Source organism: Aquarana catesbeiana, linkage group LG07, assembly GCF_042186555.1.
Source record: "Aquarana catesbeiana isolate 2022-GZ linkage group LG07, ASM4218655v1, whole genome shotgun sequence".
NCBI classification, from domain to species: Eukaryota; Metazoa; Chordata; class Amphibia; order Anura; family Ranidae; genus Aquarana; species Aquarana catesbeiana.
Window position 1 is genome coordinate 200,343,465 of NC_133330.1, and position 25,297 is coordinate 200,368,761.

Sequence of the window (25,297 nt, forward strand, 5' to 3'; positions counted from 1 at the left end):
CGGCCAAAGGCAGAGAGGTCAGATCAGAGTTTTATAGCGGAGGGGCCATCTCCCTTTCAGGATACAACAATGCAGCTAGGTCGATCGCTGCACTAACTTTGCCTCTACCTGAATTTTCGCCTCACAAGAAGCACAGGTCTGCTTATGTGAAGTATGGGGGATGTAGCTCAGTGGTAGAGCGCACGCTTCGCATGTGTGAGGTCCCGGGTTCAACCCCCGGCATCTCCAATCTTTATCTTAAAACCGAGTCTAGTTGCGATGTAGCGCATGCTGAGTTGCCTAATGATCCCCACAAAGTGCAAAATCCTGCTGAGAACTTCTCTCAAAAGTCAAACTTCCTCCCCAAAAGAAAAAAAAAAAAAAGGCAGAGAAATCCAAGAGCAAGAAGGGGATGTAGCTCAGTGGTAGAGCGCGCGCTTTGCATGTGTGAGGCCCCGGGTTCAATCCCCGGCATCTCCATTCTTTATCTTAAAACCTAGATTAGTTACTATGTAGCGCATGCTGAGTTGCCTTATTATGCCCACAAAGTGCAAAATCCTGTTGAGAACTTCTCTCTAAAGTCAAACTTCCTCCCCAAAAGAAAAAAAAAAAAAAAAGGCACAGAAAAGCAGGAAGAAGCAGGGGATGTAGCTCAGTGGTAGAGCGCACGCTTTGCATGTGTGAGGCCCCGGGTTCAATCCCTGGCATCTCCAGCCTTTGCTTTGGGGTGGTTGCAATTGGGTTCAAAACTTGGGTGCTGGCTGCTGTCAAAATGAGTGGCAGTAGTAAGGAACAATCAGCAAGGCAGGCTTTTCTTGGAAGCATGCTAATCACATATATGAACCTCTAGTTGACATCATTGGCTGTCTGTTGTTCACGTGAAGCTTTAAGGGTATCTCCACTTTCCTCAGAAAAAAAGATCGCAAATAAGAAAAAATAATATAGTATATGCAATTGCACCACTAGTCATTTATTGAAAAAATGATCTTTCCTTTTCAATCGGCAGCGCTGTCATTTTCTATAAAATTCAATGCAATATGGCAACTTGGAGGCGTTCCGTACACAACTGGTGTACGGAACAGCCCCCCAGAGATTTCACTTCCTGTTTGTGTGATTGGCTCATTGATTTTCCCAGAAGTCTGCACTTAGATACAAGTCAGATTTTAGGCATCCTCTGCAAGAAAAATGTCAGATTTGGTGAGCTGATCCTAAATGGTTAATTGCTTCTAAAGGACTGCAGGTCCTGTCATTCTTCTCACTAGAGCCCTGCAAGTGCATCAGCTGGTCAAAAGTGAAGAAAAAAAAAACACTCCCATTTAAAATAGGTCCTGCACAAGACATGATCCAACAAAAAGCTATTCCTTCAGAGAAGAAGAAACAGGTAAGACTCTGCAACAAAGCTTGTTAAAATCCTTGCAATGTCCATTGATCACCCAGAGGGGATTATTTTTTTTCTCAACAAAAGAGGAGTTACTCTTTAAAGGCATAGTAATTCTTCCTTCCTGCATAAGATGTGCACTGAAGATGTAGTTTAATGGTGTCATTTGTTGAACTGTACGCATAGCCTATAGTAGAGGAAATCTTCACATTCCTGTGTCAGCGGTATCTTATTGTGTTGAAACGTGAGGCTTTTCGCCATGGCTTTGCACGGGTTAATGCATGACCTCTATCTGCAGTGTGAGACCTGACACCTCCTGAGAAGAAACTTCACTTCGCATAATCCCTGCCTCTCTCAGACTAGTGCTCGTGCAGGTGAGAACCACACAGTAATTAGATGTGACACAGACACAAAGAGAGCTCACTTATGCAGCTGGGAGATGATGTGTTGTCAGCTAACTGACAAACACAATTCGGACATAAATGGGTTTCTTTTGGCTCCTGAAGGCTAAAAGTCCTTCCTGGAAGAAAAAAAATGAAAGCGTAGTTGTTTTTGGGAAGTGAAGGAGGCCCTGAGTACTTGTAGTGGAACACAGATGTGAAGGCCTGGTGCCGGGTTAAAGGCTGCAACATCGTTTAAAGCTTTGTGGAGAAAAAGGCACAAAGACCTCCACGAGATAAGGGGATGTAGCTCAGTGGTAGAGCGCACGCTTTGCATGTGTGAGGCCCCGGGTTCAATCCCCGGCATCTCCAAGTAAGCCTTACTTATCCTACTCCAAGGGAAGCAGCTGCTACCTCGGCATGTGCACACACACCTGAGAAACATTTGGCCAAAACAACCCTTACAATAAACGTCCATGTCCTCACCCTCCAAAGCCATTAGCATATAAAAGGGTGGAGCAGACAGCCTGGAATTCTTTCCTTTGTTCCTCTCTCTAAAGTCAAACTTGGGGGTAACACTCTAACCTGGTACTCACGGGCCGAATGTCAGGAGACAACGGCTGGTTCAAGAAAAACTGCCTGACATTCGGGTTGTGTGTATGTCGGTCTGTCCGAAAGAAAGCGGCCGTATGGCTGGCTTCTGTGGGACGAGTATGCTGGAAAACCAGCAGCTGACCGACTCCCAATTAGTGTTCTCGGCCAAAGGCAGAGAGGTCAGATCAGAGTTTTATAGCGGAGGGGCCATCTCCCTTTCAGGATACAACAATGCAGCTAGGTCGATCGCTGCACTAACTTTGCCTCTACCTGAATTTTCGCCTCACAAGAAGCACAGGTCTGCTTATGTGAAGTATGGGGGATGTAGCTCAGTGGTAGAGCGCACGCTTCGCATGTGTGAGGTCCCGGGTTCAACCCCCGGCATCTCCAATCTTTATCTTAAAACCGAGTCTAGTTGCGATGTAGCGCATGCTGAGTTGCCTAATGATCCCCACAAAGTGCAAAATCCTGCTGAGAACTTCTCTCAAAAGTCAAACTTCCTCCCCAAAAGAAAAAAAAAAAAAAGGCAGAGAAATCCAAGAGCAAGAAGGGGATGTAGCTCAGTGGTAGAGCGCGCGCTTTGCATGTGTGAGGCCCCGGGTTCAATCCCCAGCATCTCCATTCTTTATCTTAAAACCTAGATTAGTTACTATGTAGCGCATGCTGAGTTGCCTTATTATGCCCACAAAGTGCAAAATCCTGTTGAGAACTTCTCTCTAAAGTCAAACTTCCTCCCCAAAAGAAAAAAAAAAAAAAGGCACAGAAAAGCAGGAAGAAGCAGGGGATGTAGCTCAGTGGTAGAGCGCACGCTTTGCATGTGTGAGGCCCCGGGTTCAATCCCTGGCATCTCCAGCCTTTGCTTTGGGGTGGTTGCAATTGGGTTCAAAACTTGGGTGCTGGGTGCTGTCAAAATGAGTGGCAGTAGTAAGGAACAATCAGCAAGGCAGGCTTTTCTTGGAAGCATGCTAATCACATATATGAACCTCTAGTTGACATCATTGGCTGTCTGTTGTTCACGTGAAGCTTTAAGGGTATCTCCACTTTCCTCAGAAAAAAAGATCGCAAATAAGAAAAAATAATAAACTATATGCAATTGCACCACTAGTCATTTATTTAAAAAATGATCTTTCCTTTTCAATCGGCAGCGCTGTCATTTTCTATAAAATTCAATGCAATATGGCAACTTGGAGGCGTTCCGTACACAACTGGTGTACGGAACAGCCCCCCAGAGATTTCACTTCCTGTTTGTGTGATTGGCTCATTGATTTTCCCAGAAGTCTGCACTTAGATACAAGTCAGATTTTAGGCATCCTCTGCAAGAAAAATGTCAGATTTGGTGAGCTGATCCTAAATGGTTAATTGCTTCTAAAGGACTGCAGGTCCTGTCATTCTTCTCACTAGAGCCCTGCAAGTGCATCAGCTGGTCAAAAGTGAAGAAAAAAAAAACACTCCCATTTAAAATAGGTCCTGCACAAGACATGATCCAACAAAAAGCTATTCCTTCAGAGAAGAAGAAACAGGTAAGACTCTGCAACAAAGCTTGTTAAAATCCTTGCAATGTCCATTGATCACCCAGAGGGGATTATTTTTTTTCTCAACAAAAGAGGAGTTACTCTTTAAAGGCATAGTAATTCTTCCTTCCTGCATAAGATGTGCACTGAAGATGTAGTTTAATGGTGTCATTTGTTGAACTGTACGCATAGCCTATAGTAGAGGAAATCTTCACATTCCTGTGTCAGCGGTATCTTATTGTGTTGAAACGTGAGGCTTTTCGCCATGGCTTTGCACGGGTTAATGCATGACCTCTATCTGCAGTGTGAGACCTGACACCTCCTGAGAAGAAACTTCACTTCGCATAATCCCTGCCTCTCTCAGACTAGTGCTCGTGCAGGTGAGAACCACACAGTAATTAGATGTGACACAGACACAAAGAGAGCTCACTTATGCAGCTGGGAGATGATGTGTTGTCAGCTAACTGACAAACACAATTCGGACATAAATGGGTTTCTTTTGGCTCCTGAAGGCTAAAAGTCCTTCCTGGAAGAAAAAAAATGAAAGCGTAGTTGTTTTTGGGAAGTGAAGGAGGCCCTGAGTACTTGTAGTGGAACACAGATGTGAAGGCCTGGTGCCGGGTTAAAGGCTGCAACATCGTTTAAAGCTTTGTGGAGAAAAAGGCACAAAGACCTCCACGAGATAAGGGGATGTAGCTCAGTGGTAGAGCGCACGCTTTGCATGTGTGAGGCCCCGGGTTCAATCCCCGGCATCTCCAAGTAAGCCTTACTTATCCTACTCCAAGGGAAGCAGCTGCTACCTCGGCATGTGCACACACACCTGAGAAACATTTGGCCAAAACAACCCTTACAATAAACGTCCATGTCCTCACCCTCCAAAGCCATTAGCATATAAAAGGGTGGAGCAGACAGCCTGGAATTCTTTCCTTTGTTCCTCTCTCTAAAGTCAAACTTGGGGGTAACACTCTAACCTGGTACTCACGGGCCGAATGTCAGGAGACAACGGCTGGTTCAAGAAAAACTGCCTGACATTCGGGTTGTGTGTATGTCGGTCTGTCCGAAAGAAAGCGGTCGTATGGCTGGCTTCTGTGGGACGAGTATGCTGGAAAACCAGCAGCTGACCGACTCCCAATTAGTGTTCTCGGCCAAAGGCAGAGAGGTCAGATCAGAGTTTTATAGCGGAGGGGCCATCTCCCTTTCAGGATACAACAATGCAGCTAGGTCGATCGCTGCACTAACTTTGCCTCTACCTGAATTTTCGCCTCACAAGAAGCACAGGTCTGCTTATGTGAAGTATGGGGGATGTAGCTCAGTGGTAGAGCGCACGCTTCGCATGTGTGAGGTCCCGGGTTCAACCCCCGGCATCTCCAATCTTTATCTTAAAACCGAGTCTAGTTGCGATGTAGCGCATGCTGAGTTGCCTAATGATCCCCACAAAGTGCAAAATCCTGCTGAGAACTTCTCTCAAAAGTCAAACTTCCTCCCCAAAAGAAAAAAAAAAAAAAGGCAGAGAAATCCAAGAGCAAGAAGGGGATGTAGCTCAGTGGTAGAGCGCGCGCTTTGCATGTGTGAGGCCCCGGGTTCAATCCCCGGCATCTCCATTCTTTATCTTAAAACCTAGATTAGTTACTATGTAGCGCATGCTGAGTTGCCTTATTATGCCCACAAAGTGCAAAATCCTGTTGAGAACTTCTCTCTAAAGTCAAACTTCCTCCCCAAAAGAAAAAAAAAAAAAAGGCACAGAAAAGCAGGAAGAAGCAGGGGATGTAGCTCAGTGGTAGAGCGCACGCTTTGCATGTGTGAGGCCCCGGGTTCAATCCCTGGCATCTCCAGCCTTTGCTTTGGGGTGGTTGCAATTGGGTTCAAAACTTGGGTGCTGGGTGCTGTCAAAATGAGTGGCAGTAGTAAGGAACAATCAGCAAGGCAGGCTTTTCTTGGAAGCATGCTAATCACATATATGAACCTCTAGTTGACATCATTGGCTGTCTGTTGTTCACGTGAAGCTTTAAGGGTATCTCCACTTTCCTCAGAAAAAAAGATCGCAAATAAGAAAAAATAATATAGTATATGCAATTGCACCACTAGTCATTTATTGAAAAAATGATCTTTCCTTTTCAATCGGCAGCGCTGTCATTTTCTATAAAATTCAATGCAATATGGCAACTTGGAGGCGTTCCGTACACAACTGGTGTACGGAACAGCCCCCCAGAGATTTCACTTCCTGTTTGTGTGATTGGCTCATTGATTTTCCCAGAAGTCTGCACTTAGATACAAGTCAGATTTTAGGCATCCTCATCAAGAAAAATGTCAGATTTGGTGAGCTGATCCTAAATGGTTAATTGCTTCTAAAGGACTGCAGGTCCTGTCATTCTTCTCACTAGAGCCCTGCAAGTGCATCAGCTGGTCAAAAGTGAAGAAAAAAAAAACACTCCCATTTAAAATAGGTCCTGCACAAGACATGATCCAACAAAAAGCTATTCCTTCAGAGAAGAAGAAACAGGTAAGACTCTGCAACAAAGCTTGTTAAAATCCTTGCAATGTCCATTGATCACCCAGAGGGGATTATTTTTTTTCTCAACAAAAGAGGAGTTACTCTTTAAAGGCATAGTAATTCTTCCTTCCTGCATAAGATGTGCACTGAAGATGTAGTTTAATGGTGTCATTTGTTGAACTGTACGCATAGCCTATAGTAGAGGAAATCTTCACATTCCTGTGTCAGCGGTATCTTATTGTGTTGAAACGTGAGGCTTTTCGCCATGGCTTTGCACGGGTTAATGCATGACCTCTATCTGCAGTGTGAGACCTGACACCTCCTGAGAAGAAACTTCACTTCGCATAATCCCTGCCTCTCTCAGACTAGTGCTCGTGCAGGTGAGAACCACACAGTAATTAGATGTGACACAGACACAAAGAGAGCTCACTTATGCAGCTGGGAGATGATGTCTTGTCAGCTAACTGACAAACACAATTCGGACATAAATGGGTTTCTTTTGGCTCCTGAAGGCTAAAAGTCCTTCCTGGAAGAAAAAAAATGAAAGCGTAGTTGTTTTTGGGAAGTGAAGGAGGCCCTGAGTACTTGTAGTGGAACACAGATGTGAAGGCCTGGTGCCGGGTTAAAGGCTGCAACATCGTTTAAAGCTTTGTGGAGAAAAAGGCACAAAGACCTCCACGAGATAAGGGGATGTAGCTCAGTGGTAGAGCGCACGCTTTGCATGTGTGAGGCCCCGGGTTCAATCCCCGGCATCTCCAAGTAAGCCTTACTTATCCTACTCCAAGGGAAGCAGCTGCTACCTCGGCATGTGCACACACACCTGAGAAACATTTGGCCAAAACAACCCTTACAATAAACGTCCATGTCCTCACCCTCCAAAGCCATTAGCATATAAAAGGGTGGAGCAGACAGCCTGGAATTCTTTCCTTTGTTCCTCTCTCTAAAGTCAAACTTGGGGGTAACACTCTAACCTGGTACTCACGGGCCGAATGTCAGGAGACAACGGCTGGTTCAAGAAAAACTGCCTGACATTCGGGTTGTGTGTATGTCGGTCTGTCCGAAAGAAAGCGGCCGTATGGCTGGCTTCTGTGGGACGAGTATGCTGGAAAACCAGCAGCTGACCGACTCCCAATTAGTGTTCTCGGCCAAAGGCAGAGAGGTCAGATCAGAGTTTTATAGCGGAGGGGCCATCTCCCTTTCAGGATACAACAATGCAGCTAGGTCGATCGCTGCACTAACTTTGCCTCTACCTGAATTTTCGCCTCACAAGAAGCACAGGTCTGCTTATGTGAAGTATGGGGGATGTAGCTCAGTGGTAGAGCGCACGCTTCGCATGTGTGAGGTCCCGGGTTCAACCCCCGGCATCTCCAATCTTTATCTTAAAACCGAGTCTAGTTGCGATGTAGCGCATGCTGAGTTGCCTAATGATCCCCACAAAGTGCAAAATCCTGCTGAGAACTTCTCTCAAAAGTCAAACTTCCTCCCCAAAAGAAAAAAAAAAAAAAGGCAGAGAAATCCAAGAGCAAGAAGGGGATGTAGCTCAGTGGTAGAGCGCGCGCTTTGCATGTGTGAGGCCCCGGGTTCAATCCCCGGCATCTCCATTCTTTATCTTAAAACCTAGATTAGTTACTATGTAGCGCATGCTGAGTTGCCTTATTATGCCCACAAAGTGCAAAATCCTGTTGAGAACTTCTCTCTAAACTCAAACTTCCTCCCCAAAAGAAAAAAAAAAAAAAAAGGCACAGAAAAGCAGGAAGAAGCAGGGGATGTAGCTCAGTGGTAGAGCGCACGCTTTGCATGTGTGAGGCCCCGGGTTCAATCCCTGGCATCTCCAGCCTTTGCTTTGGGGTGGTTGCAATTGGGTTCAAAACTTGGGTGCTGGCTGCTGTCAAAATGAGTGGCAGTAGTAAGGAACAATCAGCAAGGCAGGCTTTTCTTGGAAGCATGCTAATCACATATATGAACCTCTAGTTGACATCATTGGCTGTCTGTTGTTCACGTGAAGCTTTAAGGGTATCTCCACTTTCCTCAGAAAAAAAGATCGCAAATAAGAAAAAATAATATAGTATATGCAATTGCACCACTAGTCATTTATTGAAAAAATGATCTTTCCTTTTCAATCGGCAGCGCTGTCATTTTCTATAAAATTCAATGCAATATGGCAACTTGGAGGCGTTCCGTACACAACTGGTGTACGGAACAGCCCCCCAGAGATTTCACTTCCTGTTTGTGTGATTGGCTCATTGATTTTCCCAGAAGTCTGCACTTAGATACAAGTCAGATTTTAGGCATCCTCTGCAAGAAAAATGTCAGATTTGGTGAGCTGATCCTAAATGGTTAATTGCTTCTAAAGGACTGCAGGTCCTGTCATTCTTCTCACTAGAGCCCTGCAAGTGCATCAGCTGGTCAAAAGTGAAGAAAAAAAAAACACTCCCATTTAAAATAGGTCCTGCACAAGACATGATCCAACAAAAAGCTATTCCTTCAGAGAAGAAGAAACAGGTAAGACTCTGCAACAAAGCTTGTTAAAATCCTTGCAATGTCCATTGATCACCCAGAGGGGATTATTTTTTTTCTCAACAAAAGAGGAGTTACTCTTTAAAGGCATAGTAATTCTTCCTTCCTGCATAAGATGTGCACTGAAGATGTAGTTTAATGGTGTCATTTGTTGAACTGTACGCATAGCCTATAGTAGAGGAAATCTTCACATTCCTGTGTCAGCGGTATCTTATTGTGTTGAAACGTGAGGCTTTTCGCCATGGCTTTGCACGGGTTAATGCATGACCTCTATCTGCAGTGTGAGACCTGACACCTCCTGAGAAGAAACTTCACTTCGCATAATCCCTGCCTCTCTCAGACTAGTGCTCGTGCAGGTGAGAACCACACAGTAATTAGATGTGACACAGACACAAAGAGAGCTCACTTATGCAGCTGGGAGATGATGTGTTGTCAGCTAACTGACAAACACAATTCGGACATAAATGGGTTTCTTTTGGCTCCTGAAGGCTAAAAGTCCTTCCTGGAAGAAAAAAAATGAAAGCGTAGTTGTTTTTGGGAAGTGAAGGAGGCCCTGAGTACTTGTAGTGGAACACAGATGTGAAGGCCTGGTGCCGGGTTAAAGGCTGCAACATCGTTTAAAGCTTTGTGGAGAAAAAGGCACAAAGACCTCCACGAGATAAGGGGATGTAGCTCAGTGGTAGAGCGCACGCTTTGCATGTGTGAGGCCCCGGGTTCAATCCCCGGCATCTCCAAGTAAGCCTTACTTATCCTACTCCAAGGGAAGCAGCTGCTACCTCGGCATGTGCACACACACCTGAGAAACATTTGGCCAAAACAACCCTTACAATAAACGTCCATGTCCTCACCCTCCAAAGCCATTAGCATATAAAAGGGTGGAGCAGACAGCCTGGAATTCTTTCCTTTGTTCCTCTCTCTAAAGTCAAACTTGGGTCAAACTTGGGGGTAACACTCTAACCTGGTACTCACGGGCCGAATGTCAGGAGACAACGGCTGGTTCAAGAAAAACTGCCTGACATTCGGGTTGTGTGTATGTCGGTCTGTCCGAAAGAAAGCGGCCGTATGGCTGGCTTCTGTGGGACGAGTATGCTGGAAAACCAGCAGCTGACCGACTCCCAATTAGTGTTCTCGGCCAAAGGCAGAGAGGTCAGATCAGAGTTTTATAGCGGAGGGGCCATCTCCCTTTCAGGATACAACAATGCAGCTAGGTCGATCGCTGCACTAACTTTGCCTCTACCTGAATTTTCGCCTCACAAGAAGCACAGGTCTGCTTATGTGAAGTATGGGGGATGTAGCTCAGTGGTAGAGCGCACGCTTCGCATGTGTGAGGTCCCGGGTTCAACCCCCGGCATCTCCAATCTTTATCTTAAAACCGAGTCTAGTTGCGATGTAGCGCATGCTGAGTTGCCTAATGATCCCCACAAAGTGCAAAATCCTGCTGAGAACTTCTCTCAAAAGTCAAACTTCCTCCCCAAAAGAAAAAAAAAAAAAAGGCAGAGAAATCCAAGAGCAAGAAGGGGATGTAGCTCAGTGGTAGAGCGCGCGCTTTGCATGTGTGAGGCCCCGGGTTCAATCCCCGGCATCTCCATTCTTTATCTTAAAACCTAGATTAGTTACTATGTAGCGCATGCTGAGTTGCCTTATTATGCCCACAAAGTGCAAAATCCTGTTGAGAACTTCTCTCTAAAGTCAAACTTCCTCCCCAAAAGAAAAAAAAAAAAAAAAGGCACAGAAAAGCAGGAAGAAGCAGGGGATGTAGCTCAGTGGTAGAGCGCACGCTTTGCATGTGTGAGGCCCCGGGTTCAATCCCTGGCATCTCCAGCCTTTGCTTTGGGGTGGTTGCAATTGGGTTCAAAACTTGGGTGCTGGCTGCTGTCAAAATGAGTGGCAGTAGTAAGGAACAATCAGCAAGGCAGGCTTTTCTTGGAAGCATGCTAATCACATATATGAACCTCTAGTTGACATCATTGGCTGTCTGTTGTTCACGTGAAGCTTTAAGGGTATCTCCACTTTCCTCAGAAAAAAAGATCGCAAATAAGAAAAAATAATATAGTATATGCAATTGCACCACTAGTCATTTATTGAAAAAATGATCTTTCCTTTTCAATCGGCAGCGCTGTCATTTTCTATAAAATTCAATGCAATATGGCAACTTGGAGGCGTTCCGTACACAACTGGTGTACGGAACAGCCCCCCAGAGATTTCACTTCCTGTTTGTGTGATTGGCTCATTGATTTTCCCAGAAGTCTGCACTTAGATACAAGTCAGATTTTAGGCATCCTCTGCAAGAAAAATGTCAGATTTGGTGAGCTGATCCTAAATGGTTAATTGCTTCTAAAGGACTGCAGGTCCTGTCATTCTTCTCACTAGAGCCCTGCAAGTGCATCAGCTGGTCAAAAGTGAAGAAAAAAAAAAACACTCCCATTTAAAATAGGTCCTGCACAAGACATGATCCAACAAAAAGCTATTCCTTCAGAGAAGAAGAAACAGGTAAGACTCTGCAACAAAGCTTGTTAAAATCCTTGCAATGTCCATTGATCACCCAGAGGGGATTATTTTTTTTCTCAACAAAAGAGGAGTTACTCTTTAAAGGCATAGTAATTCTTCCTTCCTGCATAAGATGTGCACTGAAGATGTAGTTTAATGGTGTCATTTGTTGAACTGTACGCATAGCCTATAGTAGAGGAAATCTTCACATTCCTGTGTCAGCGGTATCTTATTGTGTTGAAACGTGAGGCTTTTCGCCATGGCTTTGCACGGGTTAATGCATGACCTCTATCTGCAGTGTGAGACCTGACACCTCCTGAGAAGAAACTTCACTTCGCATAATCCCTGCCTCTCTCAGACTAGTGCTCGTGCAGGTGAGAACCACACAGTAATTAGATGTGACACAGACACAAAGAGAGCTCACTTATGCAGCTGGGAGATGATGTGTTGTCAGCTAACTGACAAACACAATTCGGACATAAATGGGTTTCTTTTGGCTCCTGAAGGCTAAAAGTCCTTCCTGGAAGAAAAAAAATGAAAGCGTAGTTGTTTTTGGGAAGTGAAGGAGGCCCTGAGTACTTGTAGTGGAACACAGATGTGAAGGCCTGGTGCCGGGTTAAAGGCTGCAACATCGTTTAAAGCTTTGTGGAGAAAAAGGCACAAAGACCTCCACGAGATAAGGGGATGTAGCTCAGTGGTAGAGCGCACGCTTTGCATGTGTGAGGCCCCGGGTTCAATCCCCGGCATCTCCAAGTAAGCCTTACTTATCCTACTCCAAGGGAAGCAGCTGCTACCTCGGCATGTGCACACACACCTGAGAAACATTTGGCCAAAACAACCCTTACAATAAACGTCCATGTCCTCACCCTCCAAAGCCATTAGCATATATAAGGGTGGAGCAGACAGCCTGGAATTCTTTCCTTTGTTCCTCTCTCTAAAGTCAAACTTGGGGGTAACACTCTAACCTGGTACTCACGGGCCGAATGTCAGGAGACAACGGCTGGTTCAAGAAAAACTGCCTGACATTCGGGTTGTGTGTATGTCGGTCTGTCCGAAAGAAAGCGGCCGTATGGCTGGCTTCTGTGGGACGAGTATGCTGGAAAACCAGCAGCTGACCGACTCCCAATTAGTGTTCTCGGCCAAAGGCAGAGAGGTCAGATCAGAGTTTTATAGCGGAGGGGCCATCTCCCTTTCAGGATACAACAATGCAGCTAGGTCGATCGCTGCACTAACTTTGCCTCTACCTGAATTTTCGCCTCACAAGAAGCACAGGTCTGCTTATGTGAAGTATGGGGGATGTAGCTCAGTGGTAGAGCGCACGCTTCGCATGTGTGAGGTCCCGGGTTCAACCCCCGGCATCTCCAATCTTTATCTTAAAACCGAGTCTAGTTGCGATGTAGCGCATGCTGAGTTGCCTAATGATCCCCACAAAGTGCAAAATCCTGCTGAGAACTTCTCTCAAAAGTCAAACTTCCTCCCCAAAAGAAAAAAAAAAAAAAGGCAGAGAAATCCAAGAGCAAGAAGGGGATGTAGCTCAGTGGTAGAGCGCGCGCTTTGCATGTGTGAGGCCCCGGGTTCAATCCCCGGCATCTCCATTCTTTATCTTAAAACCTAGATTAGTTACTATGTAGCGCATGCTGAGTTGCCTTATTATGCCCACAAAGTGCAAAATCCTGTTGAGAACTTCTCTCTAAAGTCAAACTTCCTCCCCAAAAGAAAAAAAAAAAAAAAAGGCACAGAAAAGCAGGAAGAAGCAGGGGATGTAGCTCAGTGGTAGAGCGCACGCTTTGCATGTGTGAGACCCCGGGTTCAATCCCTGGCATCTCCAGCCTTTGCTTTGGGGTGGTTGCAATTGGGTTCAAAACTTGGGTGCTGGCTGCTGTCAAAATGAGTGGCAGTAGTAAGGAACAATCAGCAAGGCAGGCTTTTCTTGGAAGCATGCTAATCACATATATGAACCTCTAGTTGACATCATTGGCTGTCTGTTGTTCACGTGAAGCTTTAAGGGTATCTCCACTTTCCTCAGAAAAAAAGATCGCAAATAAGAAAAAATAATATAGTATATGCAATTGCACCACTAGTCATTTATTGAAAAAATGATCTTTCCTTTTCAATCGGCAGCGCTGTCATTTTCTATAAAATTCAATGCAATATGGCAACTTGGAGGCGTTCCGTACACAACTGGTGTACGGAACAGCCCCCCAGAGATTTCACTTCCTGTTTGTGTGATTGGCTCATTGATTTTCCCAGAAGTCTGCACTTAGATACAAGTCAGATTTTAGGCATCCTCTGCAAGAAAAATGTCAGATTTGGTGAGCTGATCCTAAATGGTTAATTGCTTCTAAAGGACTGCAGGTCCTGTCATTCTTCTCACTAGAGCCCTGCAAGTGCATCAGCTGGTCAAAAGTGAAGAAAAAAAAAACACTCCCATTTAAAATAGGTCCTGCACAAGACATGATCCAACAAAAAGCTATTCCTTCAGAGAAGAAGAAACAGGTAAGACTCTGCAACAAAGCTTGTTAAAATCCTTGCAATGTCCATTGATCACCCAGAGGGGATTATTTTTTTTCTCAACAAAAGAGGAGTTACTCTTTAAAGGCATAGTAATTCTTCCTTCCTGCATAAGATGTGCACTGAAGATGTAGTTTAATGGTGTCATTTGTTGAACTGTACGCATAGCCTATAGTAGAGGAAATCTTCACATTCCTGTGTCAGCGGTATCTTATTGTGTTGAAACGTGAGGCTTTTCGCCATGGCTTTGCACGGGTTAATGCATGACCTCTATCTGCAGTGTGAGACCTGACACCTCCTGAGAAGAAACTTCACTTCGCATAATCCCTGCCTCTCTCAGACTAGTGCTCGTGCAGGTGAGAACCACACAGTAATTAGATGTGACACAGACACAAAGAGAGCTCACTTATGCAGCTGGGAGATGATGTGTTGTCAGCTAACTGACAAACACAATTCGGACATAAATGGGTTTCTTTTGGCTCCTGAAGGCTAAAAGTCCTTCCTGGAAGAAAAAAAATGAAAGCGTAGTTGTTTTTGGGAAGTGAAGGAGGCCCTGAGTACTTGTAGTGGAACACAGATGTGAAGGCCTGGTGCCGGGTTAAAGGCTGCAACATCGTTTAAAGCTTTGTGGAGAAAAAGGCACAAAGACCTCCACGAGATAAGGGGATGTAGCTCAGTGGTAGAGCGCACGCTTTGCATGTGTGGGGCCCCGGGTTCAATCCCCGGCATCTCCAAGTAAGCCTTACTTATCCTACTCCAAGGGAAGCAGCTGCTACCTCGGCATGTGCACACACACCTGAGAAACATTTGGCCAAAACAACCCTTACAATAAACGTCCATGTCCTCACCCTCCAAAGCCATTAGCATATAAAAGGGTGGAGCAGACAGCCTGGAATTCTTTCCTTTGTTCCTCTCTCTAAAGTCAAACTTGGGGGTAACACTCTAACCTGGTACTCACGGGCCGAATGTCAGGAGACAACGGCTGGTTCAAGAAAAACTGCCTGACATTCGGGTTGTGTGTATGTCGGTCTGTCCGAAAGAAAGCGGCCGTATGGCTGGCTTCTGTGGGACGAGTATGCTGGAAAACCAGCAGCTGACCGACTCCCAATTAGTGTTCTCGGCCAAAGGCAGAGAGGTCAGATCAGAGTTTTATAGCGGAGGGGCCATCTCCCTTTCAGGATACAACAATGCAGCTAGGTCGATCGCTGCACTAACTTTGCCTCTACCTGAATTTTCGCCTCACAAGAAGCACAGGTCTGCTTATGTGAAGTATGGGGGATGTAGCTCAGTGGTAGAGCGCACGCTTCGCATGTGTGAGGTCCCGGGTTCAACCCCCGGCATCTCCAATCTTTATCTTAAAACCGAGTCTAGTTGCGATGTAGCGCATGCTGAGTTGCCTAATGATCCCCACAAAGTGCAAAATCCTGCTGAGAACTTCTCTCAAAAGTCAAACTTCCTCCCCAAAAGAAAAAAAAAAAAAAGGCAGAGAAATCCAAGAGCAAGAAGGGGATGTAGCTCAGTGGTAGAGCGCGCGCTTTGCATGTGTGAGGCCCCGGGTTCAATCCCCGGCATCTCCATTCTTTATCTTAAAACCTAGATTAGTTACTATGTAGCGCATGCTGAGTTGCCTTATTATGCCCACAAAGTGCAAAATCCTGTTGAGAACTTCTCTCTAAAGTCAAACTTCCTCCCCAAAAGAAAAAAAAAAAAAAAAGGCACAGAAAAGCAGGAAGAAGCAGGGGATGTAGCTCAGTGGTAGAGCGCACGCTTTGCATGTGTGAGGCCCCGGGTTCAATCCCTGGCATCTCCAGCCTTTGCTTTGGGGTGGTTGCAATTGGGTTCAAAACTTGGGTGCTGGCTGCTGTCAAAATGAGTGGCAGTAGTAAGGAACAATCAGCAAGGCAGGCTTTTCTTGGAAGCATGCTAATCACATATATGAACCTCTAGTTGACATCATTGGCTGTCTGTTGTTCACGTGAAGCTTTAAGGGTATCTCCACTTTCCTCAGAAAAAAAGATCGCAAATAAGAAAAAATAATATAGTATATGCAATTGCACCACTAGTCATTTATTGAAAAAATGATCTTTCCTTTTCAATCGGCAGCGCTGTCATTTTCTATAAAATTCAATGCAATATGGCAACTTGGAGGCGTTCCGTACACAACTGGTGTACGGAACAGCCCCCCAGAGATTTCACTTCCTGTTTGTGTGATTGGCTCATTGATTTTCCCAGAAGTCTGCACTTAGATACAAGTCAGATTTTAGGCATCCTCTGCAAGAAAAATGTCAGATTTGGTGAGCTGATCCTAAATGGTTAATTGCTTCTAAAGGACTGCAGGTCCTGTCATTCTTCTCACTAGAGCCCTGCAAGTGCATCAGCTGGTCAAAAGTGAAGAAAAAAAAAACACTCCCATTTAAAATAGGTCCTGCACAAGACATGATCCAACAAAAAGCTATTCCTTCAGAGAAGAAGAAACAGGTAAGACTCTGCAACAAAGCTTGTTAAAATCCTTGCAATGTCCATTGATCACCCAGAGGGGATTATTTTTTTTCTCAACAAAAGAGGAGTTACTCTTTAAAGGCATAGTAATTCTTCCTTCCTGCATAAGATGTGCACTGAAGATGTAGTTTAATGGTGTCATTTGTTGAACTGTACGCATAGCCTATAGTAGAGGAAATCTTCACATTCCTGTGTCAGCGGTATCTTATTGTGTTGAAACGTGAGGCTTTTCGCCATGGCTTTGCACGGGTTAATGCATGACCTCTATCTGCAGTGTGAGACCTGACACCTCCTGAGAAGAAACTTCACTTCGCATAATCCCTGCCTCTCTCAGACTAGTGCTCGTGCAGGTGAGAACCACACAGTAATTAGATGTGACACAGACACAAAGAGAGCTCACTTATGCAGCTGGGAGATGATGTGTTGTCAGCTAACTGACAAACACAATTCGGACATAAATGGGTTTCTTTTGGCTCCTGAAGGCTAAAAGTCCTTCCTGGAAGAAAAAAAATGAAAGCGTAGTTGTTTTTGGGAAGTGAAGGAGGCCCTGAGTACTTGTAGTGGAACACAGATGTGAAGGCCTGGTGCCGGGTTAAAGGCTGCAACATCGTTTAAAGCTTTGTGGAGAAAAAGGCACAAAGACCTCCACGAGATAAGGGGATGTAGCTCAGTGGTAGAGCGCACGCTTTGCATGTGTGAGGCCCCGGGTTCAATCCCCGGCATCTCCAAGTAAGCCTTACTTATCCTACTCCAAGGGAAGCAGCTGCTACCTCGGCATGTGCACACACACCTGAGAAACATTTGGCCAAAACAACCCTTACAATAAACGTCCATGTCCTCACCCTCCAAAGCCATTAGCATATATAAGGGTGGAGCAGACAGCCTGGAATTCTTTCCTTTGTTCCTCTCTCTAAAGTCAAACTTGGGGGTAACACTCTAACCTGGTACTCACGGGCCGAATGTCAGGAGACAACGGCTGGTTCAAGAAAAACTGCCTGACATTCGGGTTGTGTGTATGTCGGTCTGTCCGAAAGAAAGCGGCCGTATGGCTGGCTTCTGTGGGACGAGTATGCTGGAAAACCAGCAGCTGACCGACTCCCAATTAGTGTTCTCGGCCAAAGGCAGAGAGGTCAGATCAGAGTTTTATAGCGGAGGGGCCATCTCCCTTTCAGGATACAACAATGCAGCTAGGTCGATCGCTGCACTAACTTTGCCTCTACCTGAATTTTCGCCTCACAAGAAGCACAGGTCTGCTTATGTGAAGTATGGGGGATGTAGCTCAGTGGTAGAGCGCACGCTTCGCATGTGTGAGGTCCCGGGTTCAACCCCCGGCATCTCCAATCTTTATCTTAAAACCGAGTCTAGTTGCGATGTAGCGCATGCTGAGTTGCCTAATGATCCCCACAAAGTGCAAAATCCTGCTGAGAACTTCTCTCAAAAGTCAAACTTCCTCCCCAAAAGAAAAAAAAAAAAAAGGCAGAGAAATCCAAGAGCAAGAAGGGGATGTAGCTCAGTGGTAGAGCGCGCGCTTTGCATGTGTGAGGCCCCGGGTTCAATCCCCGGCATCTCCATTCTTTATCTTAAAACCTAGATTAGTTACTATGTAGCGCATGCTGAGTTGCCTTATTATGCCCACAAAGTGCAAAATCCTGTTGAGAACTTCTCTCTAAAGTCAAACTTCCTCCCCAAAAGAAAAAAAAAAAAAAAAGGCACAGAAAAGCAGGAAGAAGCAGGGGATGTAGCTCAGTGGTAGAGCGCACGCTTTGCATGTGTGAGACCCCGGGTTCAATCCCTGGCATCTCCAGCCTTTGCTTTGGGGTGGTTGCAATTGGGTTCAAAACTTGGGTGCTGGCTGCTGTCAAAATGAGTGGCAGTAGTAAGGAACAATCAGCAAGGCAGGCTTTTCTTGGAAGCATGCTAATCACATATATGAACCTCTAGTTGACATCATTGGCTGTCTGTTGTTCACGTGAAGCTTTAAGGGTATCTCCACTTTCCTCAGAAAAAAAGATCGCAAATAAGAAAAAATAATATAGTATATGCAATTGCACCACTAGTCATTTATTGAAAAAATGATCTTTCCTTTTCAATCGGCAGCGCTGTCATTTTCTATAAAATTCAATGCAATATGGCAACTTGGAGGCGTTCCGTACACAACTGGTGTACGGAACAGCCCCCCAGAGATTTCACTTCCTGTTTGTGTGATTGGCTCATTGATTTTCCCAGAAGTCTGCACTTAGATACAAGTCAGATTTTAGGCATCCTCTGCAAGAAAAATGTCAGATTTGGTGAGCTGATCCTAAATGGTTAATTGCTTCTAAAGGACTGCAGGTCCTGTCATTCTTCTCACTAGAGCCCTGCAAGTGCATCAGCTGGTCAAAAGTGAAGAAAAAAAAAACACTCCCATTTAAAATAGGTCCTGCACAAGACATGATCCAACAAAAAGCTATTCCTTCAGAGAAGAAGAAACAGGTAAGACTCTGCAACAAAGCTTGTTAAAATCCTTGCAATGTCCATTGATCACCCAGAGGGGATTATTTTTTTTCTCAACAAAAGAGGAGTTACTCTTTAAAGGCATAGTAATTCTTCCTTCCTGCATAAGATGTGCACTGAAGATGTAGTTTAATGGTGTCATTTGTTGAACTGTACGCATAGCCTATAGTAGAGGAAATCTTCACATTCCTGTGTCAGCGGTATCTTATTGTGTTGAAACGTGAGGCTTTTCGCCATGGCTTTGCACGGGTTAATGCATGACCTCTATCTGCAGTGTGAGACCTGACACCTCCTGAGAAGAAACTTCACTTCGCATAATCCCTGCCTCTCTCAGACTAGTGCTCGTGCAGGTGAGAACCACACAGTAATTAGATGTGACACAGACACAAAGAGAGCTCACTTATGCAGCTGGGAGATGATGTGTTGTCAGCTAACTGACAAACACAATTCGGACATAAATGGGTTTCTTTTGGCTCCTGAAGGCTAAAAGTCCTTCCTGGAAGAAAAAAAATGAAAGCGTAGTTGTTTTTGGGAAGTGAAGGAGGCCCTGAGTACTTGTAGTGGAACACAGATGTGAAGGCCTGGTGCCGGGTTAAAGGCTGCAACATCGTTTAAAGCTTTGTGGAGAAAAAGGCACAAAGACCTCCACGAGATAAGGGGATGTAGCTCAGTGGTAGAACGCACGCTTTGCATGTGTGAGGCCCCGGGTTCAATCCCCGGCATCTCCAAGTAAGCCTTACTTATCCTACTCCAAGGGAAGCAGCTGCTACCTCGGCATGTGCACACACACCTGAGAAACATTTGGCCAAAACAACCCTTACAATAAACGTCCATGTCCTCACCCTCCAAAGCCATTAGCATATAAAAGGGTGGAGCAGACAGCCTGGAATTCTTTCCTTTGTTCCTCTCTCTAAAGTCAAACTTGGGGGTAACACTCTAACCTGGTACTCACGGGCCGAATGTCAGGAGACAACGGCTGGTTCAAGAAAAACTGCCTGACATTCGGGTTGTGTGTATGTCGGTCTGTCCGAAAGAAAGCGGCCGTATGGCTGGCTTCTGTGGGACGAGTATGCTGGAAAACCAGCAGCTGACCGACTCCCAATTAGTGTTCTCGGCCAAAGGCAGAGAGGTCAGATCAGAGTTTTATAGCGGAGGGGCCATCTCCCTTTCAGGATACAACAATGCAGCTAGGTCGATCGCTGCACTAACTTTGCCTCTACCTGAATTTTCGCCTCACAAGAAGCACAGGTCTGCTTATGTGAAGTATGGGGGATGTAGCTCAGTGGTAGAGCGCACGCTTCGCATGTGTGAGGTCCCGGGTTCAACCCCCGGCATCTCCAATCTTTATCTTAAAACCGAGTCTAGTTGCGATGTAGCGCATGCTGAGTTGCCTAATGATCCCCACAAAGTGCAAAATCCTGCTGAGAACTTCTCTCAAAAGTCAAACTTCCTCCCCAAAAGAAAAAAAAAAAAAAGGCAGAGAAATCCAAGAGCAAGAAGGGGATGTAGCTCAGTGGTAGAGCGCGCGCTTTGCATGTGTGAGGCCCCGGGTTCAATCCCCGGCATCTCCATTCTTTATCTTAAAACCTAGATTAGTTACTATGTAGCGCATGCTGAGTTGCCTTATTATGCCCACAAAGTGCAAAATCCTGTTGAGAACTTCTCTCTAAAGTCAAACTTCCTCCCCAAAAGAAAAAAAAAAAAAAAAGGCACAGAAAAGCAGGAAGAAGCAGGGGATGTAGCTCAGTGGTAGAGCGCACGCTTTGCATGTGTGAGGCCCCGGGTTCAATCCCTGGCATCTCCAGCCTTTGCTTTGGGGTGGTTGCAATTGGGTTCAAAACTTGGGTGCTGGCTGCTGTCAAAATGAGTGGCAGTAGTAAGGAACAATCAGCAAGGCAGGCTTTTCTTGGAAGCATGCTAATCACATATATGAACCTCTAGTTGACATCATTGGCTGTCTGTTGTTCACGTGAAGCTTTAAGGGTATCTCCACTTTCCTCAGAAAAAAAGATCGCAAATAAGAAAAAATAATATAGTATATGCAATTGCACCACTAGTCATTTATTGAAAAAATGATCTTTCCTTTTCAATCGGCAGCGCTGTCATTTTCTATAAAATTCAATGCAATATGGCAACTTGGAGGCGTTCCGTACACAACTGGTGTACGGAACAGCCCCCCAGAGATTTCACTTCCTGTTTGTGTGATTGGCTCATTGATTTTCCCAGAAGTCTGCACTTAGATACAAGTCAGATTTTAGGCATCCTCTGCAAGAAAAATGTCAGATTTGGTGAGCTGATCCTAAATGGTTAATTGCTTCTAAAGGACTGCAGGTCCTGTCATTCTTCTCACTAGAGCCCTGCAAGTGCATCAGCTGGTCAAAAGTGAAGAAAAAAAAAACACTCCCATTTAAAATAGGTCCTGCACAAGACATGATCCAACAAAAAGCTATTCCTTCAGAGAAGAAGAAACAGGTAAGACTCTGCAACAAAGCTTGTTAAAATCCTTGCAATGTCCATTGATCACCCAGAGGGGATTATTTTTTTTCTCAACAAAAGAGGAGTTACTCTTTAAAGGCATAGTAATTCTTCCTTCCTGCATAAGATGTGCACTGAAGATGTAGTTTAATGGTGTCATTTGTTGAACTGTACGCATAGCCTATAGTAGAGGAAATCTTCACATTCCTGTGTCAGCGGTATCTTATTGTGTTGAAACGTGAGGCTTTTCGCCATGGCTTTGCACGGGTTAATGCATGACCTCTATCTGCAGTGTGAGACCTGACACCTCCTGAGAAGAAACTTCACTTCGCATAATCCCTGCCTCTCTCAGACTAGTGCTCGTGCAGGTGAGAACCACACAGTAATTAGATGTGACACAGACACAAAGAGAGCTCACTTATGCAGCTGGGAGATGATGTGTTGTCAGCTAACTGACAAACACAATTCGGACATAAATGGGTTTCTTTTGGCTCCTGAAGGCTAAAAGTCCTTCCTGGAAGAAAAAAAATGAAAGCGTAGTTGTTTTTGGGAAGTGAAGGAGGCCCTGAGTACTTGTAGTGGAACACAGATGTGAAGGCCTGGTGCCGGGTTAAAGGCTGCAACATCGTTTAAAGCTTTGTGGAGAAAAAGGCACAAAGACCTCCACGAGATAAGGGGATGTAGCTCAGTGGTAGAGCGCACGCTTTGCATGTGTGAGGCCCCGGGTTCAATCCCCGGCATCTCCAAGTAAGCCTTACTTATCCTACTCCAAGGGAAGCAGCTGCTACCTCGGCATGTGCACACACACCTGAGAAACATTTGGCCAAAACAACCCTTACAATAAACGTCCATGTCCTCACCCTCCAAAGCCATTAGCATATATAAGGGTGGAGCAGACAGCCTGGAATTCTTTCCTTTGTTCCTCTCTCTAAAGTCAAACTTGGGGGTAACACTCTAACCTGGTACTCACGGGCCGAATGTCAGGAGACAACGGCTGGTTCAAGAAAAACTGCCTGACATTCGGGTTGTGTGTATGTCGGTCTGTCCGAAAGAAAGCGGCCGTATGGCTGGCTTCTGTGGGACGAGTATGCTGGAAAACCAGCAGCTGACCGACTCCCAATTAGTGTTCTCGGCCAAAGGCAGAGAGGTCAGATCAGAGTTTTATAGCGGAGGGGCCATCTCCCTTTCAGGATACAACAATGCAGCTAGGTCGATCGCTGCACTAACTTTGCCTCTACCTGAATTTTCGCCTCACAAGAAGCACAGGTCTGCTTATGTGAAGTATGGGGGATGTAGCTCAGTGGTAGAGCGCACGCTTCGCATGTGTGAGGTCCCGGGTTCAACCCCCGGCATCTCCAATCTTTATCTTAAAACCGAGTCTAGTTGCGATGTAGCGCATGCTGAGTTGCCTAATGATCCCCACAAAGTGCAAAATCCTGCTGAGAACTTCTCTCAAAAGTCAAACTTCCTCCCCAAAAGAAAAAAAAAAAAAAGGCAGAGAAATCCAAGAGCAAGAAGGGGATGTAGCTCAGTGGTAGAGCGCGCGCTTTGCATGTGTGAGGCCCCGGGTTCAATCCCCGGCATCTCCATTCTTTATCTTAAAACCTAGATTAGTTACTATGTAGCGCATGCTGAGTTGCCTTATTATGCCCACAAAGTGCAAAATCCTGTTGAGAACTTCTCTCTAAAGTCAAACTTCCTCCCCAAAAGAAAAAAAAAAAAAAAAGGCACAGAAAAGCAGGAAGAAGCAGGGGATGTAGCTCAGTGGTAGAGCGCACGCTTTGCATGTGTGAGGCCCCGGGTTCAATCCCTGGCATCTCCAGCCTTTGCTTTGGGGTGGTTGCAATTGGGTTCAAAACTTGGGTGCTGGCTGCTGTCAAAATGAGTGGCAGTAGTAAGGAACAATCAGCAAGGCAGGCTTTTCTTGGAAGCATGCTAATCACATATATGAACCTCTAGTTGACATCATTGGCTGTCTGTTGTTCACGTGAAGCTTTAAGGGTATCTCCACTTTCCTCAGAAAAAAAGATCGCAAATAAGAAAAAATGATATAGTATATGCAATTGCACCACTAGTCATTTATTGAAAAAATGATCTTTCCTTTTCAATCGGCAGCGCTGTCATTTTCTATAAAATTCAATGCAATATGGCAACTTGGAGGCGTTCCGTACACAACTGGTGTACGGAACAGCCCCCCAGAGATTTCACTTCCTGTTTGTGTGATTGGCTCATTGATTTTCCCAGAAGTCTGCACTTAGATACAAGTCAGATTTTAGGCATCCTCTGCAAGAAAAATGTCAGATTTGGTGAGCTGATCCTAAATGGTTAATTGCTTCTAAAGGACTGCAGGTCCTGTCATTCTTCTCACTAGAGCCCTGCAAGTGCATCAGCTGGTCAAAAGTGAAGAAAAAAAAAACACTCCCATTTAAAATAGGTCCTGCACAAGACATGATCCAACAAAAAGCTATTCCTTCAGAGAAGAAGAAACAGGTAAGACTCTGCAACAAAGCTTGTTAAAATCCTTGCAATGTCCATTGATCACCCAGAGGGGATTATTTTTTTTCTCAACAAAAGAGGAGTTACTCTTTAAAGGCATAGTAATTCTTCCTTCCTGCATAAGATGTGCACTGAAGATGTAGTTTAATGGTGTCATTTGTTGAACTGTACGCATAGCCTATAGTAGAGGAAATCTTCACATTCCTGTGTCAGCGGTATCTTATTGTGTTGAAACGTGAGGCTTTTCGCCATGGCTTTGCACGGGTTAATGCATGACCTCTATCTGCAGTGTGAGACCTGACACCTCCTGAGAAGAAACTTCACTTCGCATAATCCCTGCCTCTCTCAGACTAGTGCTCGTGCAGGTGAGAACCACACAGTAATTAGATGTGACACAGACACAAAGAGAGCTCACTTATGCAGCTGGGAGATGATGTGTTGTCAGCTAACTGACAAACACAATTCGGACATAAATGGGTTTCTTTTGGCTCCTGAAGGCTAAAAGTCCTTCCTGGAAGAAAAAAAATGAAAGCGTAGTTGTTTTTGGGAAGTGAAGGAGGCCCTGAGTACTTGTAGTGGAACACAGATGTGAAGGCCTGGTGCCGGGTTAAAGGCTGCAACATCGTTTAAAGCTTTGTGGAGAAAAAGGCACAAAGACCTCCACGAGATAAGGGGATGTAGCTCAGTGGTAGAGCGCACGCTTTGCATGTGTGAGGCCCCGGGTTCAATCCCCGGCATCTCCAAGTAAGCCTTACTTATCCTACTCCAAGGGAAGCAGCTGCTACCTCGGCATGTGCACACACACCTGAGAAACATTTGGCCAAAACAACCCTTACAATAAACGTCCATGTCCTCACCCTCCAAAGCCATTAGCATATAAAAGGGTGGAGCAGACAGCCTGGAATTCTTTCCTTTGTTCCTCTCTCTAAAGTCAAACTTGGGGGTAACACTCTAACCTGGTACTCACGGGCCGAATGTCAGGAGACAACGGCTGGTTCAAGAAAAACTGCCTGACATTCGGGTTGTGTGTATGTCGGTCTGTCCGAAAGAAAGCGGCCGTATGGCTGGCTTCTGTGGGACGAGTATGCTGGAAAACCAGCAGCTGACCGACTCTCAATTAGTGTTCTCGGCCAAAGGCAGAGAGGTCAGATCAGAGTTTTATAGCGGAGGGGCCATCTCCCTTTCAGGATACAACAATGCAGCTAGGTCGATCGCTGCACTAACTTTGCCTCTACCTGAATTTTCGCCTCACAAGAAGCACAGGTCTGCTTATGTGAAGTATGGGGGATGTAGCTCAGTGGTAGAGCGCACGCTTCGCATGTGTGAGGTCCCGGGTTCAACCCCCGGCATCTCCAATCTTTATCTTAAAACCGAGTCTAGTTGCGATGTAGCGCATGCTGAGTTGCCTAATGATCCCCACAAAGTGCAAAATCCTGCTGAGAACTTCTCTCAAAAGTCAAACTTCCTCCCCAAAAGAAAAAAAAAA

At 45.3% G+C, this 25,297-nt stretch overlaps 41 non-coding genes across 41 annotated transcripts; all 41 read left to right on the forward strand.

The window, feature by feature from the left end:
* The first annotated feature begins 156 nt into the window (after window positions 1–156).
* On the forward strand, window positions 157–228 carry TRNAA-CGC (transfer RNA alanine (anticodon CGC)). Its single transcript has one exon. It is a non-coding gene; the product is annotated as a tRNA-Ala (tRNA).
* A 159-nt stretch (window positions 229–387) lies between these two features.
* On the forward strand, window positions 388–459 carry TRNAA-UGC (transfer RNA alanine (anticodon UGC)). The gene has a single exon. It is a non-coding gene; the product is annotated as a tRNA-Ala (tRNA).
* Window positions 460–620: 161 nt separating this feature from the next.
* TRNAA-UGC (transfer RNA alanine (anticodon UGC)) lies at window positions 621–692 on the forward strand. The gene has a single exon. It is a non-coding gene; the product is annotated as a tRNA-Ala (tRNA).
* A 1,345-nt stretch (window positions 693–2,037) lies between these two features.
* Window positions 2,038–2,109, forward strand: TRNAA-UGC (transfer RNA alanine (anticodon UGC)). The gene has a single exon. It is a non-coding gene; the product is annotated as a tRNA-Ala (tRNA).
* A 540-nt stretch (window positions 2,110–2,649) lies between these two features.
* TRNAA-CGC (transfer RNA alanine (anticodon CGC)) lies at window positions 2,650–2,721 on the forward strand. Its single transcript has one exon. It is a non-coding gene; the product is annotated as a tRNA-Ala (tRNA).
* A 159-nt stretch (window positions 2,722–2,880) lies between these two features.
* Window positions 2,881–2,952, forward strand: TRNAA-UGC (transfer RNA alanine (anticodon UGC)). The gene has a single exon. It is a non-coding gene; the product is annotated as a tRNA-Ala (tRNA).
* Window positions 2,953–3,111: 159 nt separating this feature from the next.
* TRNAA-UGC (transfer RNA alanine (anticodon UGC)) lies at window positions 3,112–3,183 on the forward strand. The gene has a single exon. It is a non-coding gene; the product is annotated as a tRNA-Ala (tRNA).
* Window positions 3,184–4,528: 1,345 nt separating this feature from the next.
* TRNAA-UGC (transfer RNA alanine (anticodon UGC)) lies at window positions 4,529–4,600 on the forward strand. The gene has a single exon. It is a non-coding gene; the product is annotated as a tRNA-Ala (tRNA).
* Window positions 4,601–5,140: 540 nt separating this feature from the next.
* On the forward strand, window positions 5,141–5,212 carry TRNAA-CGC (transfer RNA alanine (anticodon CGC)). Its single transcript has one exon. It is a non-coding gene; the product is annotated as a tRNA-Ala (tRNA).
* A 159-nt stretch (window positions 5,213–5,371) lies between these two features.
* TRNAA-UGC (transfer RNA alanine (anticodon UGC)) lies at window positions 5,372–5,443 on the forward strand. The gene has a single exon. It is a non-coding gene; the product is annotated as a tRNA-Ala (tRNA).
* A 159-nt stretch (window positions 5,444–5,602) lies between these two features.
* Window positions 5,603–5,674, forward strand: TRNAA-UGC (transfer RNA alanine (anticodon UGC)). Its single transcript has one exon. It is a non-coding gene; the product is annotated as a tRNA-Ala (tRNA).
* A 1,345-nt stretch (window positions 5,675–7,019) lies between these two features.
* TRNAA-UGC (transfer RNA alanine (anticodon UGC)) lies at window positions 7,020–7,091 on the forward strand. The gene has a single exon. It is a non-coding gene; the product is annotated as a tRNA-Ala (tRNA).
* A 540-nt stretch (window positions 7,092–7,631) lies between these two features.
* Window positions 7,632–7,703, forward strand: TRNAA-CGC (transfer RNA alanine (anticodon CGC)). Its single transcript has one exon. It is a non-coding gene; the product is annotated as a tRNA-Ala (tRNA).
* Window positions 7,704–7,862: 159 nt separating this feature from the next.
* Window positions 7,863–7,934, forward strand: TRNAA-UGC (transfer RNA alanine (anticodon UGC)). Its single transcript has one exon. It is a non-coding gene; the product is annotated as a tRNA-Ala (tRNA).
* A 161-nt stretch (window positions 7,935–8,095) lies between these two features.
* TRNAA-UGC (transfer RNA alanine (anticodon UGC)) lies at window positions 8,096–8,167 on the forward strand. Its single transcript has one exon. It is a non-coding gene; the product is annotated as a tRNA-Ala (tRNA).
* Window positions 8,168–9,512: 1,345 nt separating this feature from the next.
* On the forward strand, window positions 9,513–9,584 carry TRNAA-UGC (transfer RNA alanine (anticodon UGC)). Its single transcript has one exon. It is a non-coding gene; the product is annotated as a tRNA-Ala (tRNA).
* Window positions 9,585–10,135: 551 nt separating this feature from the next.
* On the forward strand, window positions 10,136–10,207 carry TRNAA-CGC (transfer RNA alanine (anticodon CGC)). Its single transcript has one exon. It is a non-coding gene; the product is annotated as a tRNA-Ala (tRNA).
* Window positions 10,208–10,366: 159 nt separating this feature from the next.
* On the forward strand, window positions 10,367–10,438 carry TRNAA-UGC (transfer RNA alanine (anticodon UGC)). The gene has a single exon. It is a non-coding gene; the product is annotated as a tRNA-Ala (tRNA).
* Window positions 10,439–10,599: 161 nt separating this feature from the next.
* TRNAA-UGC (transfer RNA alanine (anticodon UGC)) lies at window positions 10,600–10,671 on the forward strand. The gene has a single exon. It is a non-coding gene; the product is annotated as a tRNA-Ala (tRNA).
* A 1,346-nt stretch (window positions 10,672–12,017) lies between these two features.
* Window positions 12,018–12,089, forward strand: TRNAA-UGC (transfer RNA alanine (anticodon UGC)). The gene has a single exon. It is a non-coding gene; the product is annotated as a tRNA-Ala (tRNA).
* A 540-nt stretch (window positions 12,090–12,629) lies between these two features.
* Window positions 12,630–12,701, forward strand: TRNAA-CGC (transfer RNA alanine (anticodon CGC)). Its single transcript has one exon. It is a non-coding gene; the product is annotated as a tRNA-Ala (tRNA).
* A 159-nt stretch (window positions 12,702–12,860) lies between these two features.
* On the forward strand, window positions 12,861–12,932 carry TRNAA-UGC (transfer RNA alanine (anticodon UGC)). The gene has a single exon. It is a non-coding gene; the product is annotated as a tRNA-Ala (tRNA).
* A 161-nt stretch (window positions 12,933–13,093) lies between these two features.
* On the forward strand, window positions 13,094–13,165 carry TRNAA-UGC (transfer RNA alanine (anticodon UGC)). The gene has a single exon. It is a non-coding gene; the product is annotated as a tRNA-Ala (tRNA).
* A 1,345-nt stretch (window positions 13,166–14,510) lies between these two features.
* Window positions 14,511–14,582, forward strand: TRNAA-UGC (transfer RNA alanine (anticodon UGC)). The gene has a single exon. It is a non-coding gene; the product is annotated as a tRNA-Ala (tRNA).
* A 540-nt stretch (window positions 14,583–15,122) lies between these two features.
* TRNAA-CGC (transfer RNA alanine (anticodon CGC)) lies at window positions 15,123–15,194 on the forward strand. Its single transcript has one exon. It is a non-coding gene; the product is annotated as a tRNA-Ala (tRNA).
* A 159-nt stretch (window positions 15,195–15,353) lies between these two features.
* TRNAA-UGC (transfer RNA alanine (anticodon UGC)) lies at window positions 15,354–15,425 on the forward strand. The gene has a single exon. It is a non-coding gene; the product is annotated as a tRNA-Ala (tRNA).
* Window positions 15,426–15,586: 161 nt separating this feature from the next.
* On the forward strand, window positions 15,587–15,658 carry TRNAA-UGC (transfer RNA alanine (anticodon UGC)). The gene has a single exon. It is a non-coding gene; the product is annotated as a tRNA-Ala (tRNA).
* A 1,345-nt stretch (window positions 15,659–17,003) lies between these two features.
* Window positions 17,004–17,075, forward strand: TRNAA-UGC (transfer RNA alanine (anticodon UGC)). Its single transcript has one exon. It is a non-coding gene; the product is annotated as a tRNA-Ala (tRNA).
* Window positions 17,076–17,615: 540 nt separating this feature from the next.
* TRNAA-CGC (transfer RNA alanine (anticodon CGC)) lies at window positions 17,616–17,687 on the forward strand. The gene has a single exon. It is a non-coding gene; the product is annotated as a tRNA-Ala (tRNA).
* A 159-nt stretch (window positions 17,688–17,846) lies between these two features.
* On the forward strand, window positions 17,847–17,918 carry TRNAA-UGC (transfer RNA alanine (anticodon UGC)). The gene has a single exon. It is a non-coding gene; the product is annotated as a tRNA-Ala (tRNA).
* Window positions 17,919–18,079: 161 nt separating this feature from the next.
* On the forward strand, window positions 18,080–18,151 carry TRNAA-UGC (transfer RNA alanine (anticodon UGC)). Its single transcript has one exon. It is a non-coding gene; the product is annotated as a tRNA-Ala (tRNA).
* A 1,345-nt stretch (window positions 18,152–19,496) lies between these two features.
* On the forward strand, window positions 19,497–19,568 carry TRNAA-UGC (transfer RNA alanine (anticodon UGC)). The gene has a single exon. It is a non-coding gene; the product is annotated as a tRNA-Ala (tRNA).
* Window positions 19,569–20,108: 540 nt separating this feature from the next.
* Window positions 20,109–20,180, forward strand: TRNAA-CGC (transfer RNA alanine (anticodon CGC)). Its single transcript has one exon. It is a non-coding gene; the product is annotated as a tRNA-Ala (tRNA).
* Window positions 20,181–20,339: 159 nt separating this feature from the next.
* On the forward strand, window positions 20,340–20,411 carry TRNAA-UGC (transfer RNA alanine (anticodon UGC)). The gene has a single exon. It is a non-coding gene; the product is annotated as a tRNA-Ala (tRNA).
* A 161-nt stretch (window positions 20,412–20,572) lies between these two features.
* Window positions 20,573–20,644, forward strand: TRNAA-UGC (transfer RNA alanine (anticodon UGC)). The gene has a single exon. It is a non-coding gene; the product is annotated as a tRNA-Ala (tRNA).
* A 1,345-nt stretch (window positions 20,645–21,989) lies between these two features.
* On the forward strand, window positions 21,990–22,061 carry TRNAA-UGC (transfer RNA alanine (anticodon UGC)). The gene has a single exon. It is a non-coding gene; the product is annotated as a tRNA-Ala (tRNA).
* Window positions 22,062–22,601: 540 nt separating this feature from the next.
* TRNAA-CGC (transfer RNA alanine (anticodon CGC)) lies at window positions 22,602–22,673 on the forward strand. The gene has a single exon. It is a non-coding gene; the product is annotated as a tRNA-Ala (tRNA).
* A 159-nt stretch (window positions 22,674–22,832) lies between these two features.
* TRNAA-UGC (transfer RNA alanine (anticodon UGC)) lies at window positions 22,833–22,904 on the forward strand. Its single transcript has one exon. It is a non-coding gene; the product is annotated as a tRNA-Ala (tRNA).
* A 161-nt stretch (window positions 22,905–23,065) lies between these two features.
* On the forward strand, window positions 23,066–23,137 carry TRNAA-UGC (transfer RNA alanine (anticodon UGC)). Its single transcript has one exon. It is a non-coding gene; the product is annotated as a tRNA-Ala (tRNA).
* Window positions 23,138–24,482: 1,345 nt separating this feature from the next.
* Window positions 24,483–24,554, forward strand: TRNAA-UGC (transfer RNA alanine (anticodon UGC)). The gene has a single exon. It is a non-coding gene; the product is annotated as a tRNA-Ala (tRNA).
* A 540-nt stretch (window positions 24,555–25,094) lies between these two features.
* On the forward strand, window positions 25,095–25,166 carry TRNAA-CGC (transfer RNA alanine (anticodon CGC)). Its single transcript has one exon. It is a non-coding gene; the product is annotated as a tRNA-Ala (tRNA).
* Window positions 25,167–25,297: the final 131 nt, after the last annotated feature.